This window comes from Phalangium opilio, unplaced genomic scaffold (assembly GCF_054372755.1).
Source record: "Phalangium opilio isolate 3A_F unplaced genomic scaffold, DU_Popi_V2 ptg000053l_1, whole genome shotgun sequence".
NCBI lineage: Eukaryota > Metazoa > Arthropoda > Arachnida > Opiliones > Phalangiidae > Phalangium > Phalangium opilio.
Window position 1 is genome coordinate 626262 of NW_028324172.1, and position 16290 is coordinate 642551.

Below are 16290 nucleotides of genomic sequence, written 5' to 3' on the forward strand. Positions count from 1 at the left end.
AGTGTACGGCCTTGGGGTTGAGGCCCCAAGTCTGGCCGACAGAGCTCCTGGTCCTCGAGAAAAGCATTTTGGCCTTCTTGATGCACCGATCAAGGATTGGCTTCCATGTAAGTCTGCAGTCAAAAGTCACCCCTAGGTATTTTACCTCGGAGGACTTTGACAGGACCTGGCCAAAGAAAGTGATATTATTGAACAGGTCCTTAGTATTCTTCCTCGTAAAAGGAACAAGGACAGTTTTGTCTAGATTAACAGTGAGGTTGACCACCCGGCACCATTGCTCCACGTTAGAGAGAGCAGAGCTCATAAGCGCGGTGACAGTAGCCGGGAACTTTCCGGTGAAAACTATCGCCACATCGTCCGCATATCCGAAGCAGTGGCAGCCCCCAACACCACCGAGCCTCCCCAAGAGCTCGTCCACAACAAGACACCACAATAGGGGAGAAAAAACTCCATCCTGAGGGCAGCCCCTGCTGGTGGTCATCCCCAGAGTGTCCCCAAGGAGGGACGCCGTCACCTCGCGGTCGATGAGAATGGACTTGATCCAGCGGCCAAGAGTGTCGCTGATACCAAATCTCTTAACAGCATCAGTAATAAACGAGCTGGAGACCTTATCAAAGGCCCCCTCAATATCGAGGAAGATGGCCAGTGAAATTTCCTGAAACTCGAATGCCCTATCCAGGCAATTCGTAAGGCCGTGAAGGGCCGTCTCAGAGGATTTGCCTTTTTGATAGGCAAATTGTGAAGAAGAGAGAGGAGTTACCGAGAGTACCTCGTCTCTAATGTACCTATCCACCAGCTTTTCCAAAATTTTGAGGAAGAAGGAGGTCCGGCATATGGGCCTAAATGCCTTCGCCTCGAGATAGTAAACCTTCCCGGCCTTGGGAATAAAGATTACCCTAGAGCGCTTCCAGTCACGAGGTATGTGACCGAGAGCAATGCAAAGTTTATAGATCTTGCATAACGGAGAGACGATGTGATCCAAGCCCTCCTGCTTAAGCAGAGGATAGACCCCATCGGGACCCGGGGACTTGTAGGGCTCAAAACAGTTGACAGCCCACCTTAGTTTAGGAATTTTAACAACCTGCCTGGCTATAAGCCAGTCCTCTCTCTTCGCCCTGTGCAGAACAGGGTAGAGATAGTCAGGTATCGTTGGATTGATTAAAGTAGAGTCAGGAAAGTGTACCCCTAGCATATGCTTGATAAGCTCAGCCCTAGACTTAGTGTACACACCCTCTTGCAACTTGATAGTATCAAGTCGATGCGTATTATCATGCGCGAGAATATCATGACCTTTGCAGTAGCCGGGACACTAGAGACTTGCTCACAGAAGGTCCTCCAAGAGTACCTCTTGGAAGCCCTAATGGCCCTGTTGTAGGTATTAAGAGACGGCCTATAACTAGCCCAGTCTCCCGTACGCTTGGCTTTATTAAAAAGCCTTCGAGTACACTTCCGAAACCGAATAAAATCCGCATTCCACCAAGGAACAAGCCTCGATCGGTTTGCGGTCTTAAGTGGACAGATACGGTGATAGGATTCAATAATAGAGCACTGTAGGACACCAGCCGCCCTCTCAAGATCCTTAGCTGTCTTTACCTTGGGGGTATCCGCGTAGCCGGCCCAATTAGTCCGTTTTGGATTGCGTATCTCCGTCCTCAACGGGACAGAAGTAGTCGCAACAGTGAAGCAAATATGCCTTTGATCCGACAGAGACGGCTCATTTGATACATGCCAATTAAACACAGAAGAAGCAAGGTTTTCCGTGGCTAACTTAAGGTCAATTACCTTCCTTCTGTTAGAGGTTACAAAAGTAGCCTCATTTTTTTATTAAGAATTATAGAGTTTAGAGCCAACTAGATATTCCAGTAGATGATCACCTCTCCTGTTGCAGTCAGAATTGGCCCACGTGGCATGATGAGCATTGGCGTCGTAGCCAATGAAAAGTTTATCCCCTCCCTTCTCTCTTTGATTGACCAAATTGATCACCTCTAATGTCGGAAGAGAGTCCGTATCGTGGGCAAACTAAGCAGAGGCAGCCGTGAACGTCATCTCGGCCCGCCCAGAGCCCAGTACCATCTTCACGGCCGCCGTATCCTGAGACGTGTATAGCGGTAGCGAGATACAGCAAAGGTCCTTCCGAACGAAATACACGCCCTAGGCCTAACAGCGGTGTGGTCATAAAAGAGCCGCCCTGCTGTGTCGAGACCGAGGATTTTGCCATGGCAAATCCACGGTTCTTGTATGAGGGCCACATCAAGACCCTCTATAGCAAACCTCCTACAGAGTACTGCGGAAGCCGCCTTACTATGGTGCAAATTGATTTGAATTGCACGTAGCGTCCCCATTTTCCCTAAGAGAGGGGTTCAGAAGGGACCTGGCTACACCTCATCAGTCCCGAGAGGGCTAGTAGCACCTCCCCTCGACAGGCAAGCTCCCAGTCCCAAGATCCTCCCCCCGTCAGGATCACTAGAACGCTCATCGTCTGGTCCCCGTAGGGTCGCATCCGATTCTACCGGTAGGGTGGACTCATCCATGGAAAATAATTCATCCGATTGAGCCCCTCCCTCTCCCTCTGTGGCTAAAGCGACACCGGCAAGCTCTACAGCCAGAGCTCCCAGCTGGTCCCATCCTCTGCCGCAGACACAGCTGCAGCAGTTGAAGTGGTTTCCATGGGCTGTAGGAGCTTGAAAGTTCCCTTATCCATTCAAGTAAAGCCCACAAAACCGGCGTTCTTAATGGCATCCAAAGAGGGGCCTTCTATGGACAGTACCCAGTACCGTACGGCACGATCTACGTACGTCCGGATACATTTCCAGCCTTCAGTGGCAAAGCCACTGTTAAGGAACATCAGGCGCCGGAACAGCACCGCCGATTCCTTTGTAACCTGGTCCCTGGTTCGGAACATCACCTTAAACGGCTTAGGGAGTTCGCTAGCTCTCATCACTGAGAGCACCGCATACCCCACCACCGAGTAGGATATGTTTTCCTTCAACCACTGCCCAGTAAACGCATCTTCTCAGGAGTACGTTAGGGCCCCGGCCATCAGGCTGAAATTCCCAAGGCGCGGTAGACGGCTCCCCGAAGGTATCCCATCCAGCGCCCCTAGAATCGCCTTCTGGATTGGGCCCACATCTTCCTCCGTGATGACCGCAGTCGGATATCCATTTTTGACAATGGCCATCTTTTCTGAGCTGGCGGCATCCCTATAGGACTTAGTCCTTTTGGCCGCCGCCTGCGAATTGCCGGGCGAAGGAGTCGAGTCCTCCACTCTCGGTCTCTTCGTCGGGTTGTCACGTGTCGCCGCACCCCCGACAGGGGTGGAGACCGCTTCAGAACCCGGTTTAGCCTTTTCCCGAGCAATCTGCCGTTTGAATCGGCGTCGCTGGGTACGTTTCGAAGCCTTGGGGGGGGGGCTGGGTGGAGCCAGTCACACGCACCGATAAGTCGGAGCGAGTATCGCTGGATCCAGGCCTAGCTTTGTAATATCAGTGAGGGTTCTGCCAGGAGCAGACCCCTGCACTGTAGTTTTAGTATTTTTTAAATTGGTATTTTGTACAGAATCCATAAGAATCCCACGAGTAAGGGAGCAAGTAAAAGGTCGCCACCCGGTAGTCCCCCACCCGGGTGGAAGGCTAAATACAACGGGATGTCGCCTGGTGCCCCGAGGGGATCGTTAGCGATACCGTAGTTTTACTTCCCCAGTACCACGCAGCCCTCGGTACGATGTCTCAACACCTTGGCTTGAGAAGGACGCGTATGACTAGGTTACCTTCGATGTACATAAATGTAAATTTTATCAAACCATTTATGGTTTGCATCCTGAGAAAACGTTAATGCTCTAACAGTTTCGCATAAAGAACTTTCACTTGTCACAAGGAAAAACAAATTTCCTAAATCATAGTATTTGGTCATATCTTCGTACAGTACATTGATTATTTTTGACCTATACGCTTGGAGAGAAACAACAGGACTTGCTTCTCTCAAATACGGATAAAGTTTAATTTGGTAGGGAGAAATATTATTAAATACGGATCAAATTTAATATGATAGGGAGAGATTTTATCAGAAATGGATCATATTAAATTTGATAGGGAGAGATTTTATCAGAAATGGATCATATTAAATTTGATAGGGAGAGATTTTTATCAAACATGGATCAAATTGTGCTGGATATGGCGAGATATAATCAAATATAGATGAAAAATTTATTTGACAAAAGAAAATGTTATTAAACGTCGATCAAAGTATACATTATATAGTAGATTCTAATCAGTATACGCTAGAGTTAGATTTGACTGAGTTTAAATTACTAAAAATGGATCATATTAAATTTGATAGGGAGAGATTTTTATCAAACATGGATCAAATTGTGTTGGACGTGGCGAGATATAATCAAATATAGATCAAAAATTTATTTGATAAAGGAAAATGTTATTAAACGTCGATCAAAGTATACATTATGGAGTATATTCTTATCAGTATATGATAGAGATAGATTTGACTGAGTTTAAAACTATCAAAAATTTATCAAAATTGGATCCAACAAGCCTTACCAAAATTTTATTTGATCAATATTATATCCTTTGGTATTTTTTTATCAAATTCCCAATATTTGATCAGGGTATTTTCGTAAAGGCTAATTAATGGGTGAGGTTAAAGGTTGTAATTCGGCAACATAGACACAGCTCACCGGGGTTTTCTGGGTTTTATTGACTATTTGGGTTTTTATATTTAGCAGTTGCGTGCATGGTAGAAATTGTCATTCGAAAGTAACTACTTAATAAAAAATATCTAAAATGTTTCATAAAAAATAATGTAGGATATATTATTAAATACTACTTATGAAGTTGAAACAACTTTTATCTAACAAATATATTAAACTATCTTTAAAATGAAATTATGCCATCATTCAAATTCATCGAAACTGAAAATCATATTGATAGTAAGAGGGTTTTTAGTGGGTTTTTGTGGTTAGTCAAACCCAATAAAACCCGCGGTTTTTTGGGTGGGAGTTTTTTATTCCAACCCTGAACATAGTGAATGTGGGAAAAATCGTAAAACCACCAAAAAGGTTCCCTCAAAGGTTTTACTACTAAATGCTAAAAATCCTCGAAAACCCAAATTATAAAACCCTGAATATATTCTGTATAAAGAAAATGTGTGGCAAATAAAAACTTTAAAAGCCCCAAACCTTCTCCGTGTCATTGCTTTGGTTTCGTCTTTAGAGTGTAACTGAGTTCTGTCTGCCAAGGCTTAAACACTTCAAACTTTTTCGTTGCCGTAAAGGCGGCGAGGAATAGCGTCATATCTATTTGCCTTTACATGAAATCTACAGTTACTAATGTAAATTAATCCAAAATTATTAAACGCTCTTTTGTCAAGTAAAACAATATTGCATATTTTTAAGGGTTTCGATGCAAGTTGGGTCCAGAGAAGTGATCAAGATTGGTGCAGGTGGTGACGGAAAGTGGAGTTAGTCACGATATGCAAAAAGTCCCCTTTTCCTCAAACTTCGTCACCTAGACACAGGTTTAGAGCAGGGCGAAATCCTGGTTGATCATAGTAATGTCTGTCAAGTCGAGTTTCCTGAGTTGCTCTCGGCCGCAGCAATGATATTCAGATTTTCAGGTACTTCACTACATTTCATCGTGTTAAAATCTTAGAGAAGTTATAAAGTAGGAAAAAGACTTATCTACTGAATTCATATTTATTTTTTTTACTTCGAATGAATTTCGCTTTGAAAGTGACATAATTTACGCACATGCCCACACATATTTTCTCATAGCGTCATTGTACGTTGCATGGAAAAAACGCTTTGAATTTCATGCATTTATATTTTTCGCGTTTTTAACGGCCTTTTTCCACATATTCTAGGAGAGCGATAGCTCTCTTAGATAAGACCTCATACCGACTTTAATGTATAAGGATGGTTTTTTGATTGGTTATAACTTTTTTTGTATCGTATTAACTGCTTTGAAAAAATTCCACAGAACTACAATTCGGGCCCTCAATATGTGGTTAAAATTTCAAGAAGATCCACCCATTAGTTTATTGTATAAAAAATAAAGTTGCTAAGGGTGGTTTTCATTTCCATAAATTAATCAGCCCTTTTGGTGAAAAAGTTAAATTTTCCCATAGAAATAACATGGAGTTTTTTTCAAATTTAGCCATTTTGTCGCCACCCTTTTGAAATGAAATATTCGTTTGTTACGTTTGGGAACGGTTTTATATCAAAATTTAAACCTTTTTCTAGGACAATTTTTAAGGTTTTTGAGAAAAATTAATTTTAAGTATGTTTAATTTTAAATTTTAAAAACTACCCCAATCTGCGATATTTTAGCATGGATACGCTGTTTTATTGGTAAATATCAGCGCGACCAATATTGGCCTTTTTTTACGTATAGTTGCGTCATAATAATCCGATTGCTTTTTCTTAATGCCTTTTGGTTGAAATGGCCTATCGATAGTGAGATAAGACTGCTTTAATATTGCCGCCGTGACAAATTACCCCGTTTGTGGCCGCCATTTTTTTAAGGGAAAAAAATTTGAGAGTGGGTCCTTTTTCGTTGCCATTTTCATATTTTTTGAGGATTTGCTCATGGATGGATTTTAAATATAATATAAAGTAGGTTTCAAGCTTTAATATAAGCATAATTTCATAATTTTCCACCTTTTTATTGTCCCACAATCTATTTCGAAACTTGGCCCTTTTTTTAAGGCGGTGAAATTGCGCTAAGCCTTGGCTTTCCGTTAATTTTTGCCATTTATAAAAATGTTTACCTCTTGTTGTTACTTCGCCTTCTCGTATCGTCGTATTTTTAAAGTTTAGACTTTGAAAGTAGTGCTTAGTTTTCTTAAATATTACTTAATTGTATAAAATTTCAATATTATAATTGCCTAAAACGTCCGTATTAACGAATTCAATGTTTTTTGTTGAAGGGGCGCGCCTTGCATTTGAATTTCGTTCCCTCGAAACTACCCCCTTTAAGAGACCGGCCGCCGGAGGCTTTTTCTTCTACGCCCTCTCGGTCGCTCGTTCAGCCCCGATTCCCCCGAAAACAGCTGTAGTGACTCTGTTATTTACCAAAAATGTATGCGGTCAGTGTGTTGTTTTTGCATTTTAATGCTTCTAATCGTGGTGCACGTCGAGGTTTACGAATCCAACGTGTGTTGCGTAATGAAAATCAAGGGTGGATACTATATGATCTAATGATCTATGCTTTAAAAAGAATTTGACGGCGACAGTCATGCAAAAACGGTATTAGGCCTTGCCAAAAGTTGACTAAGCTATAGTGAGCCTTCGTCAGTCAATGATATAAGAAATTGACCCTCGGATATCCTCTGACTAGGAGATGGTTATAAAGTTACTAACTCTCGATTTTGGAGGTAGATACTGTCTAGTGACACTTAAAGTAACGACTTAATCTTATAAACAGACTACCATCATAAGCCCATATCGTAAATTCACCGATGTTGATATCTAAGCTTACTTGAAATACCAATACCAATTTTTTAAACTCAATGAATCTTAAATATCAACATCGAAAATTATCTTCTGATAGAGATATCTACTTATATTCCATTCAAATTTCTCGCAACATTTCAAATTAACGAAGAGAAATGTGCAAATGAAGTTCAAACTGATTAATTGGGCAAATTGCTATATTGGTCACCATTACCAATCACAGATAGATTTGCGCCCTTCAGTAGTGTTTATTATGCTTGTGAAATGGTAAGCGAAATCTGTGATTAAAGTTTAAAATAGACATGAGCAAAAAGGGCTTTATAAATATCAACTCGATTACCGAATATCTAAATTTGACTAAAATTAACAAAATATTCTATTCATGGTTAAAAATCTTGTTTGAAGCAGCAAGCCATCTAATCCTTATTTACCTTCTTTTGAAAAAAAAATAATAGGTTGATACCTCTTTCAGTAGATGATTCATTGATATTTCCGTTTCATTGAGTTTAAAAAAAAATTCGTTCCACCATTGGTTGATTTTCAATATCGACCAATCGATAATCACAAATTTTAATAACTAAATCACAAAAACCGGTTCAAAACCATATTAGTTTTGAAACGATTAAATTATAATTTTAAACATATATACTAGTTAATTCCTCGTAGTTTATTTCCTTAGTGAAATTAATGCTGAATATTATATACACAAAGTAAATAATAAATTAACTTCTAAAATTTAAATGTAAAGTGTGTGCATTATTTCCCAATTAATAAAAGATATCCACCTATTTTCATTCAAATTAATTACTAATTTGTAGATAATGGATAGAAAATGTCGAGCTCTAATTGCGATATAGCTAAAATCAATCCCACTGGTTATTTATAATACAATATAACCTTTGCCCTATGTTTACTGTTTTGAATTTTATTTGTAAAATTTAAAACATAAAATAGTATTACAATTTTTTAAATTAAATAATTATTAATAAATTTCAATAAAATAGATACTGGTTAAATACATAACACTACTTTTTATTAAGTTTCTGAAATTATCGGAGCTAAATATCAAAGGCACATATTTAATTGCTCTCATTTCGACACAACTGCAACCGTATAGATTTATTCATTTAATAACATTTCTCATTTCTAATTATTTAAATTCAAAGGGTTGTATTAACTTTTAAAGGTGAAAACCCAGCTGACTTAGAAGTAAAAAAATACCAGGCTGCCAGGCTGTCTCTAAGACTCTAACACAACAGAGTTGGCCATTCTCGCTTATGAGAAATGAATCCTTGTCATATGCATCTCTGGACTTTAGGGAGTTCCAGGACTCCCAACTGAAGCAGGGTGGGAAATAGGGATTTTTTTAAAACTAGACATTGGGCCAGCGTCCCCCCTGCCCTGGAATAAATGAACTGGTCCATGACCATTGACCAGGGCGCGGCGTCTGCTAAACTAAAGAAGTGGGTAATTAAAATAGTTGAGATAATGTCTGGACCCTGGTTACCCTAGAATTTCCTTAGTGGTCCTGTGGACCACTGCTCCCCCTCCGATATAATTTTTAAACTGGTCATTTTCCCTGTGCCACCGCCTTATTTACAACGCTGAACTGAAGATTTCTTTTGACCGGACCATAGCCTACTCGATCACGCGCAACACGTCGCAAGCTGCTTGCGCTATAGCGCGAGTCAGGGTGGGAAATAAGGATATATTTAAACTGGACATTAGGCCAGAGACCCTCCTGACTTGGAATAAATAAACTGGTCCGTGACCATTGGCCAGAGCACGTCGTCTGCTAAGCTAAGAAAGTGGATAATTAAAATATTAGAATTTTAATGTGTGGACTCTGGTTACCCTTGAATTTTTTAGTAGTCTCGTGGACCACTGACCCCCCTCCGATTTAATTTTTGAACTGTAACAGGCAATTTTTAAACTCGTCATTTGCCCTGGGTTACCGCCTTATTTCCCACGCTGGCGCGAGTTGCTTTGTGTTGTCGAGTGCGTGATGGAGCGGGCTATGCCTGGAGTCCCAACCCCCCTTACTTACTACCAAAATACCCACTAGCATAGCCCACTCGATCACGCTCTCTTTTCCCCGGCTACATATTTTGAAGAGGGCACTTTTTAGGCGTATTTATTAACAATCTTGGATCACCTTTGTGGACTTTTAGGGTAGCCCTTATAAATTGAGTCTTCATTGCCCCTGACTATATTGTGTTTAAGGTTTATAAGCTTAATATCAAACAGACGTTAGTTAATGCTACAAAAAAGTTCGAAATTGATAATCTCGGATCGTCTTTGAGAAGTTTTAAGGATATCCGAATTTCATATTGGGCTTATGAAAAGTTTGAGCTAAAGGTTAAACAGACATAGGCTAAATCAGCGTTTTAAAAAATTGTGTAAAACTGTCAATTTGGTCCTATTTGTGGAATTTTTAGGGGAGCGCCTCGCGTTTCAATAAAGGGTTGTAAAAAATTGTATTATGTTAATTACAATAAGAATACAAACTTTCAATGAGTTACGTTTTTATTTTTTGGAGTATCATTATAAATAAATGACTGATTGAGCTAAAGTTACGGTCCCCTTTTTATATGTTTCTGCTTAGTGTAGATTTTGAAAATGTAAAACAGTTTCTTAACAATCTTAATTAAAATGAAGACTGAAGGAGCAGATATTAATCAAAAATGTCTTGATTAGAATCAAGTCCTAAAAAGTATCGATAAGACTGAGGTTATCACTTGACTGAAGGATCAGATATTAACTTTTCTTTTTAATTGAAACTTAAAGGCATGCTTAAGAAAAAACAACGTTCCATTACCGTTTTCCGTTGAAATAACTTATTTTACAGGTAATCAATTTCAAAAATTTACTTATCTCGGGTTTTCGGGCACAATTCCATTCCCCCAAAACATTTTATCATTACATTACTTTTGAGAGATAACGTGTCAAAATAAGCTTTAAAACAATAGAAAACTGAATGAGCGGTCTGTTTAGCCATGACCAAAACCTTCAAATCAGTGTTGCTAATGTTAGAAAGTGGATTTTCCCACTTCCATTTTAAAAATTTGCCGCATTTCCCACACCCCCCTTTTTTACAGCCATATTTATCTGGACTATTTTATCATACTGAGTTTAATATGGAATATCACTCCGCATGGCTTTGACAATATGTACAAATGCTATAAAGCTTTAAAATTCTCAAAATATGCTTTCTTTTTTTTCAGTGCCAAACTTAAAATCACCGAATTTATTTCAAAATGTCGCTTGAAATTATTAAACCGGATAAAATTTTCGAAAATGCACTAATTTTAACTGTGCAGTTAAAATTAGTGCATTTATGAAAATTTTGCACTATTAACCCTTGAACAGGAAAATTCCGACATTTGATTGATTTCGGAAAAATATTACTTTTTCCCCACAGAGCCTAAAACCAAACCTAAATCTCCCACGATGTGGGAAATTACCCACACATTGGCAACACTGCTTTAAAAACTTACAACAAGCACACTTTCGAGACATGTTCTGAACAAATTAGTGCTTAACCCGCTAATAGTACGACCACAGAGAATTGATGTAAACTGTAGTTGAAATATATTCATGTGCGACCTGCGGCACTGAATGGTCTCTAACCATTGTTTGAAACTAGAGAGAGAAATAGTGAGCAGCATTAATCCTGAGCTATGGGAATGAACAGTATGACTGTTGACTGAAGTACACTAGACATTACATCATTTTTCATAACCACGAGTAAAAATCTAACTGTCCCTACTTAATTTTCCGCCATTGTTTTAAAACGTATCCACTGCGAAGCATGCCGGGCACAAATGAGGGAAAGTCATACACGTACTCTCTCAAAAGTGATTAATGTAATGATAAAATGTTTTGGGGGAATGGAATTGTGCCCGAAAACCCGAGATAAGTAAATTTTTGAAATTGATTACCAGTAAAATAAGTTATTTCAACGGAAAACGGTAATGGAACGTTGTTTTTTCTTAAGCATGCCTTTAAGTTTCAATTAAAAAGAAAAGTTAATATCTGATCCTTCAGTCAAGTGATAACCTCAGTCTTATCGATACTTTTTAGGACTTGATTCTAATCAAGACATTTTTGATTAATGTGTTAGTGATGGCCTTAGAAACAGGAAAGTTGTTGAGCTACTCTGCGCTCATGTCCATTTTTGTCGAGGTAATCTTTGGACAAGAATTTCAAGCGCAAAATTTGGATTTATTAAAAATATTTAATATAATACCGACATTAGATCCAGATACTTATAGAAGTCTGGTGAGTTTGGAATAATAATTTCAGTTTTCCTAAATAACTATTTGATTTTTGTTTACATCCTTCTTGTTATATTTAACTCGGACATAGCCGGAGTTGATTACCACTAAAGGATATCCTTTGGAAGAACATGACGTCATTACTAAGGATGGTTACATCTTGGGTGTCAAGATAATCCCGCGAGGTATCAGGGACCAGTATGACGGACCAGTTCGACAACCCGTATATTTGCACCACGGTATCTTTTGTACCGGTAGCGATTGGGTCATGAATTCGCCCAATCAGAGTCTCGCTTTTTTACTGGCTGATGCTGGGTACGACGTATGGATCGCTAATGCCAGGGGTAGTACTTATTCCAAGAAACATACCAATTACACCACCAATGATCCGAAATTTTGGGAATTCTCGTAAGAACTCTTTTGAAACCATTTTCAATCCCAAACACTTGATTAATATAAAACTTCACATTTTTATAGATGGGAGGAAATGGCTTTTATTGATCTACCAGCGGTCATCGACTACATACTGGAAAAAACAGGTTATCACTGGTTATGATCAGTTGGTATACGTTGGCCATTCCATGGGTACTACCGTAGCTTTCGCCATGTTGTCCGAATTTCCGGAATCTAACAAAAAGGTCAAAGTCTTCGTCGCATTGGCACCCGTGGAATACTTGGGCCACTTATCAAGTATCATGAAGCTTTTCGTGCCCTATCGGAACCAGATAGCCGTAAGTTGTCCTTGATTTTACTTACCGAAAGTAACTCACGTAAATACATATTGTTACATATGTCATGAAGTTCATTTTAAAATTATTAGGTCAAAATGAACTCCTTCCGAGCTCGGATTTTCGTAATTTTCTCACCGAGTTTGCGTGCAGTCGGCCACTATTTACAGAATTTTGCATAAAATTATTGTTTTCTATCGCTGGTGGTTCTTCGAATCAGATTAATGAGGTCTGTTATACAAGGTCTAATTAAAGTTTTGAAAAATCTCTAATAGAATATTGCAGAGCCGAGTTTCGGTGATAAATCATCATTACCCCGGTGGAACTTCCATAAACACTGTTTTACACTTAGGACAGGTAATCCGTATATTCTTTTATTATAATTTTCATCTTTTCCCCACAACGAAAGATGATTGCATCCAATGAGTTTACGAAATTCGATTACGGAAAGAATAGGAACATCGAAGTTTATAAACAGGTATCTCAATTAAAGGGAGGGTGAAGTGGAAAATCACGTGGTTTTTTATCGAATCTTCTACTAATTATAAGAAACATCCAAGAAATATCTCCGAATGATTTTAAAATTCATATTAGGTTGAGATTTTATAGATAATTTGAAATAAGGACCTCTGACCAATCGCGTAACGCCCTGCCTTTTTGTTAACAAAATTCTCGTGGCACGCTCCATGCAAAATGAAATTTATCCCGTGATTTGATAAAACTTGCGCGCGATGTGATAATCGTAGCGCGAGAAGTAGAGCGTGCCACGGGAATTTTGTTAACAGGAAGGCAGTGCGTTATGCGATTGGTCAGAGGTCTTTATTTAAAATTATCCTTAAGATCTTAACCGAATTTGAATTTTAAAATCATTCGGAGGTATTTCCTGAATGTTTTACTATGCAGACTAGTCTTGAAATTAGTGGAAGAATCGATAAAAAACCTGTTAATTTTCTACTTCACCCTCGCTATAAATATTGCCCAAATCGAAATTTTATGACTTTTTGTTCGTTGTGTTTGAAGGAAAAACCTTCGAAATTCAATGTCGAGGCCATTACTACTCCAATTGCACTCTTTTGGGGTCAGGCTGATAACCTTGCCGTTCCAACTGACGTGGCTCTCCTGGTACCTCGTATCAAGAATCTAATTGTAAATTACAGGGTACCAATATCACAGTTTACGCATGTGGACTTCGTTTACGGAAAAGATGCCAACAAATTCGTTTACGAGAAACTGTTAACAATTTTAGAACATTACAGGAATTAGAAGATTGTTGGGTTGCAACACAAATGGAGTGTTTTTGATTGTTAGCCATTCAAGGATTGCTGTACCGTGGTTTTCAATTTCGAAGTAAAGTTAAAGTAAAAATAACTTGATACACAATGGTATCTATTATTTTGTCGCGCATTTGTCTGGAAATACCATTTACAATTACCAGTGATTTTTATGTAAGAAAGTTTCAATAGCATTCAATCGTTTTACTTTATTGAACCTTTCCCTTGCGGAAGCTAAAAAAGTATGCGTATACTGGTAAAGTAAAGCTTATTAAAACTGTCATGGTAACTTTCGCCATCGATTACAACGGTTTCGATTGAATTTAACATTTTTCTTAACATGCAAACATGGATTTATGGGTAATGTTCAAAATGTCTATCATTTACAATAATACAAAGATTATTTTATGTGTTGAAGGATTAATGCTATGTTCTAGATTGTTTCGCAACTTTCAATTATTCGTCTTTGCAAGTTTTTTATATCACAGACTAAGTTGCTAATTGTTGCAGACCCCATATTTCTAATTTTTACCTCTCCGTGTGACGTAGTCCAGGAGAGGTTCTGTAACGGCCGTGTCTGTCTGTGTGTCTGTCTGTCTGTGTGTGTGTGTGTGTGTGTGTGTCTGTCTGTCCGTTGTTACACCCACGTGACCGCGTTCGCAGTTTGCGTATCGGAGCAAACGTGTTCGCCATTTCCGAACTGCTTTCACAGTCACGGAAATGGCTCCTCTACTTGAGTTCTCACACCACCAATCTTCTGGTCTTTGTCCATACCAGACGGACACTAGTCTGTTCTTACTGGCTGCTAATCACCACCATCTTCTGGTCTTCGTCCATTCCACGTGGACACCAGTCTGTACATACTGGCTTCTAATCACCACCATCTTTTGTTCTTTGTCAATCCCACATTGACACCCGTCTGCACTTACACTGCCTTCTAACACCACCATCCACTGGTCTTCCGTCTATTCCACATAGACACCAATCTGTATCATTGGCTTCTACTCCATTATCATCGTTTGGTTTTAGGATATACGCGGCGATCAGCTAGGGTTACGAGAAACGTCTAGCCTCCCTAAGGTAGGATCGCTACCAAAGGTTTTCGCATTTGCGGTTTTTCCTTACTATTATAATGGAAACGAATCGTTTATATACCCCAAAATTTGAAGAAAGCGGGAAGAGGGGTACCCTTCACTTTAAACGTCAATATTAGCAAAGTTTGAGAAGATAATAAGTATAACTTTATTTTAAACGATTTAACTATTATTAATGTTAATTATTGAAGATTAAAATAATTAAAAATAATTATATTTATTTAAATATTAAAGATAAACCTCTCGTGCAAAGAGAGAGATTATCATTGCCTCCTATATCTACCAAGGCCCGCGCATGCGATATATTTCCTTCATTGCCTCCTATATCTATCAAGGCCCGTGCATTGTGATATATTTCATTCATTGCATAAACATAAGCGAGATTGTTTTGGGAAAAAATACTGCTTCCACTAATGCGTTTATACTCCTTGTTACTGTTGTATAGAGTAATCATGATAAAAGCTTAAAAAATTACGAGAGGACAGACCTTTTTTATCCTCATTCAAAAATATTTTTTGGTGCTAAGACTGCTTTAAAAAATCCAAACGGTTAGGCATTGGTAAAAAAGACAAATGATATTTTTCAAATCTTATGAGATAACGCCCACCTATAGTTGAAAATTGCCGTTTTTTATCCGCGGGAGCCATTCCTTATGAGAATTTCGATGCTAGTAGGTTGTCAATTAAACTACCGGTATATTATTGTTGTTGGAAATTGGATATTAAGTCAAATTAAGTGGTTGTAAAGAGCCAGCAGGTTTTTGCCACTTCTTTTTGTGAGTATTTGATTTTTATATGTAAAATGGAGGAAGATAATGTTGAGAGTAAGGATGAAATGCGGAAGCGCAAAGCGCGGGAAAGGATGAGGGCAAAAGGTCGACGTTTTCATTGGATACTTGGAAGGTTATATAATCTTCTCGACACGGAGAGGTAATATTTTGGTTTTCCCGACTTGTTTTCCTCTCACTTTGACCCCAAGATTATGTTCTTTTATTTATGGCAGATTTATCTGAAACACTTTTATATTAAATTCATATTATTACTTGAGATCGTACGTGAATGCTTTGTATAAATGACTTGTCGTTGCTATTGGTTGTAGACGTGTTTTATAGTTTTCAGAACCCACAAGGTTACCGCTTGTAAAGTAACTAAAAATTAATCAAGAAGAATGGTTAAGAGAATTGAGGAGAAAATATGACAAAAGAGGAATGTATGGTATTTGTTTAAAATCAGTTTTAATACATTTTTAATGTTGTAATGATAAATGTACGAAGGCAGTATATTTCTATAAACATCAATGTGGTGTAGTTTTTTTACCTAGGCGATGTCTATTGTAAGTTTTCAACAAGGTGTCCGTAACGTAAACTGAAACGACTGTTCAGAGAAAAATATCGAGTTTTACCACTGTCACCCTCGCAAGCGAATTAAAATTTTCAAATTTTCTCCTGATTTTAGAAAC

The 16290-nt window shown here is 38.7% G+C and overlaps 1 pseudogene; it reads left to right on the top strand.

Annotated features, from left to right (window-relative positions):
- The first annotated feature begins 4896 nt into the window (after positions 1–4896).
- On the top strand, positions 4897–13730 carry LOC149672238 (lipase member K-like; annotated as a pseudogene).
- Positions 13731–16290: the final 2560 nt, after the last annotated feature.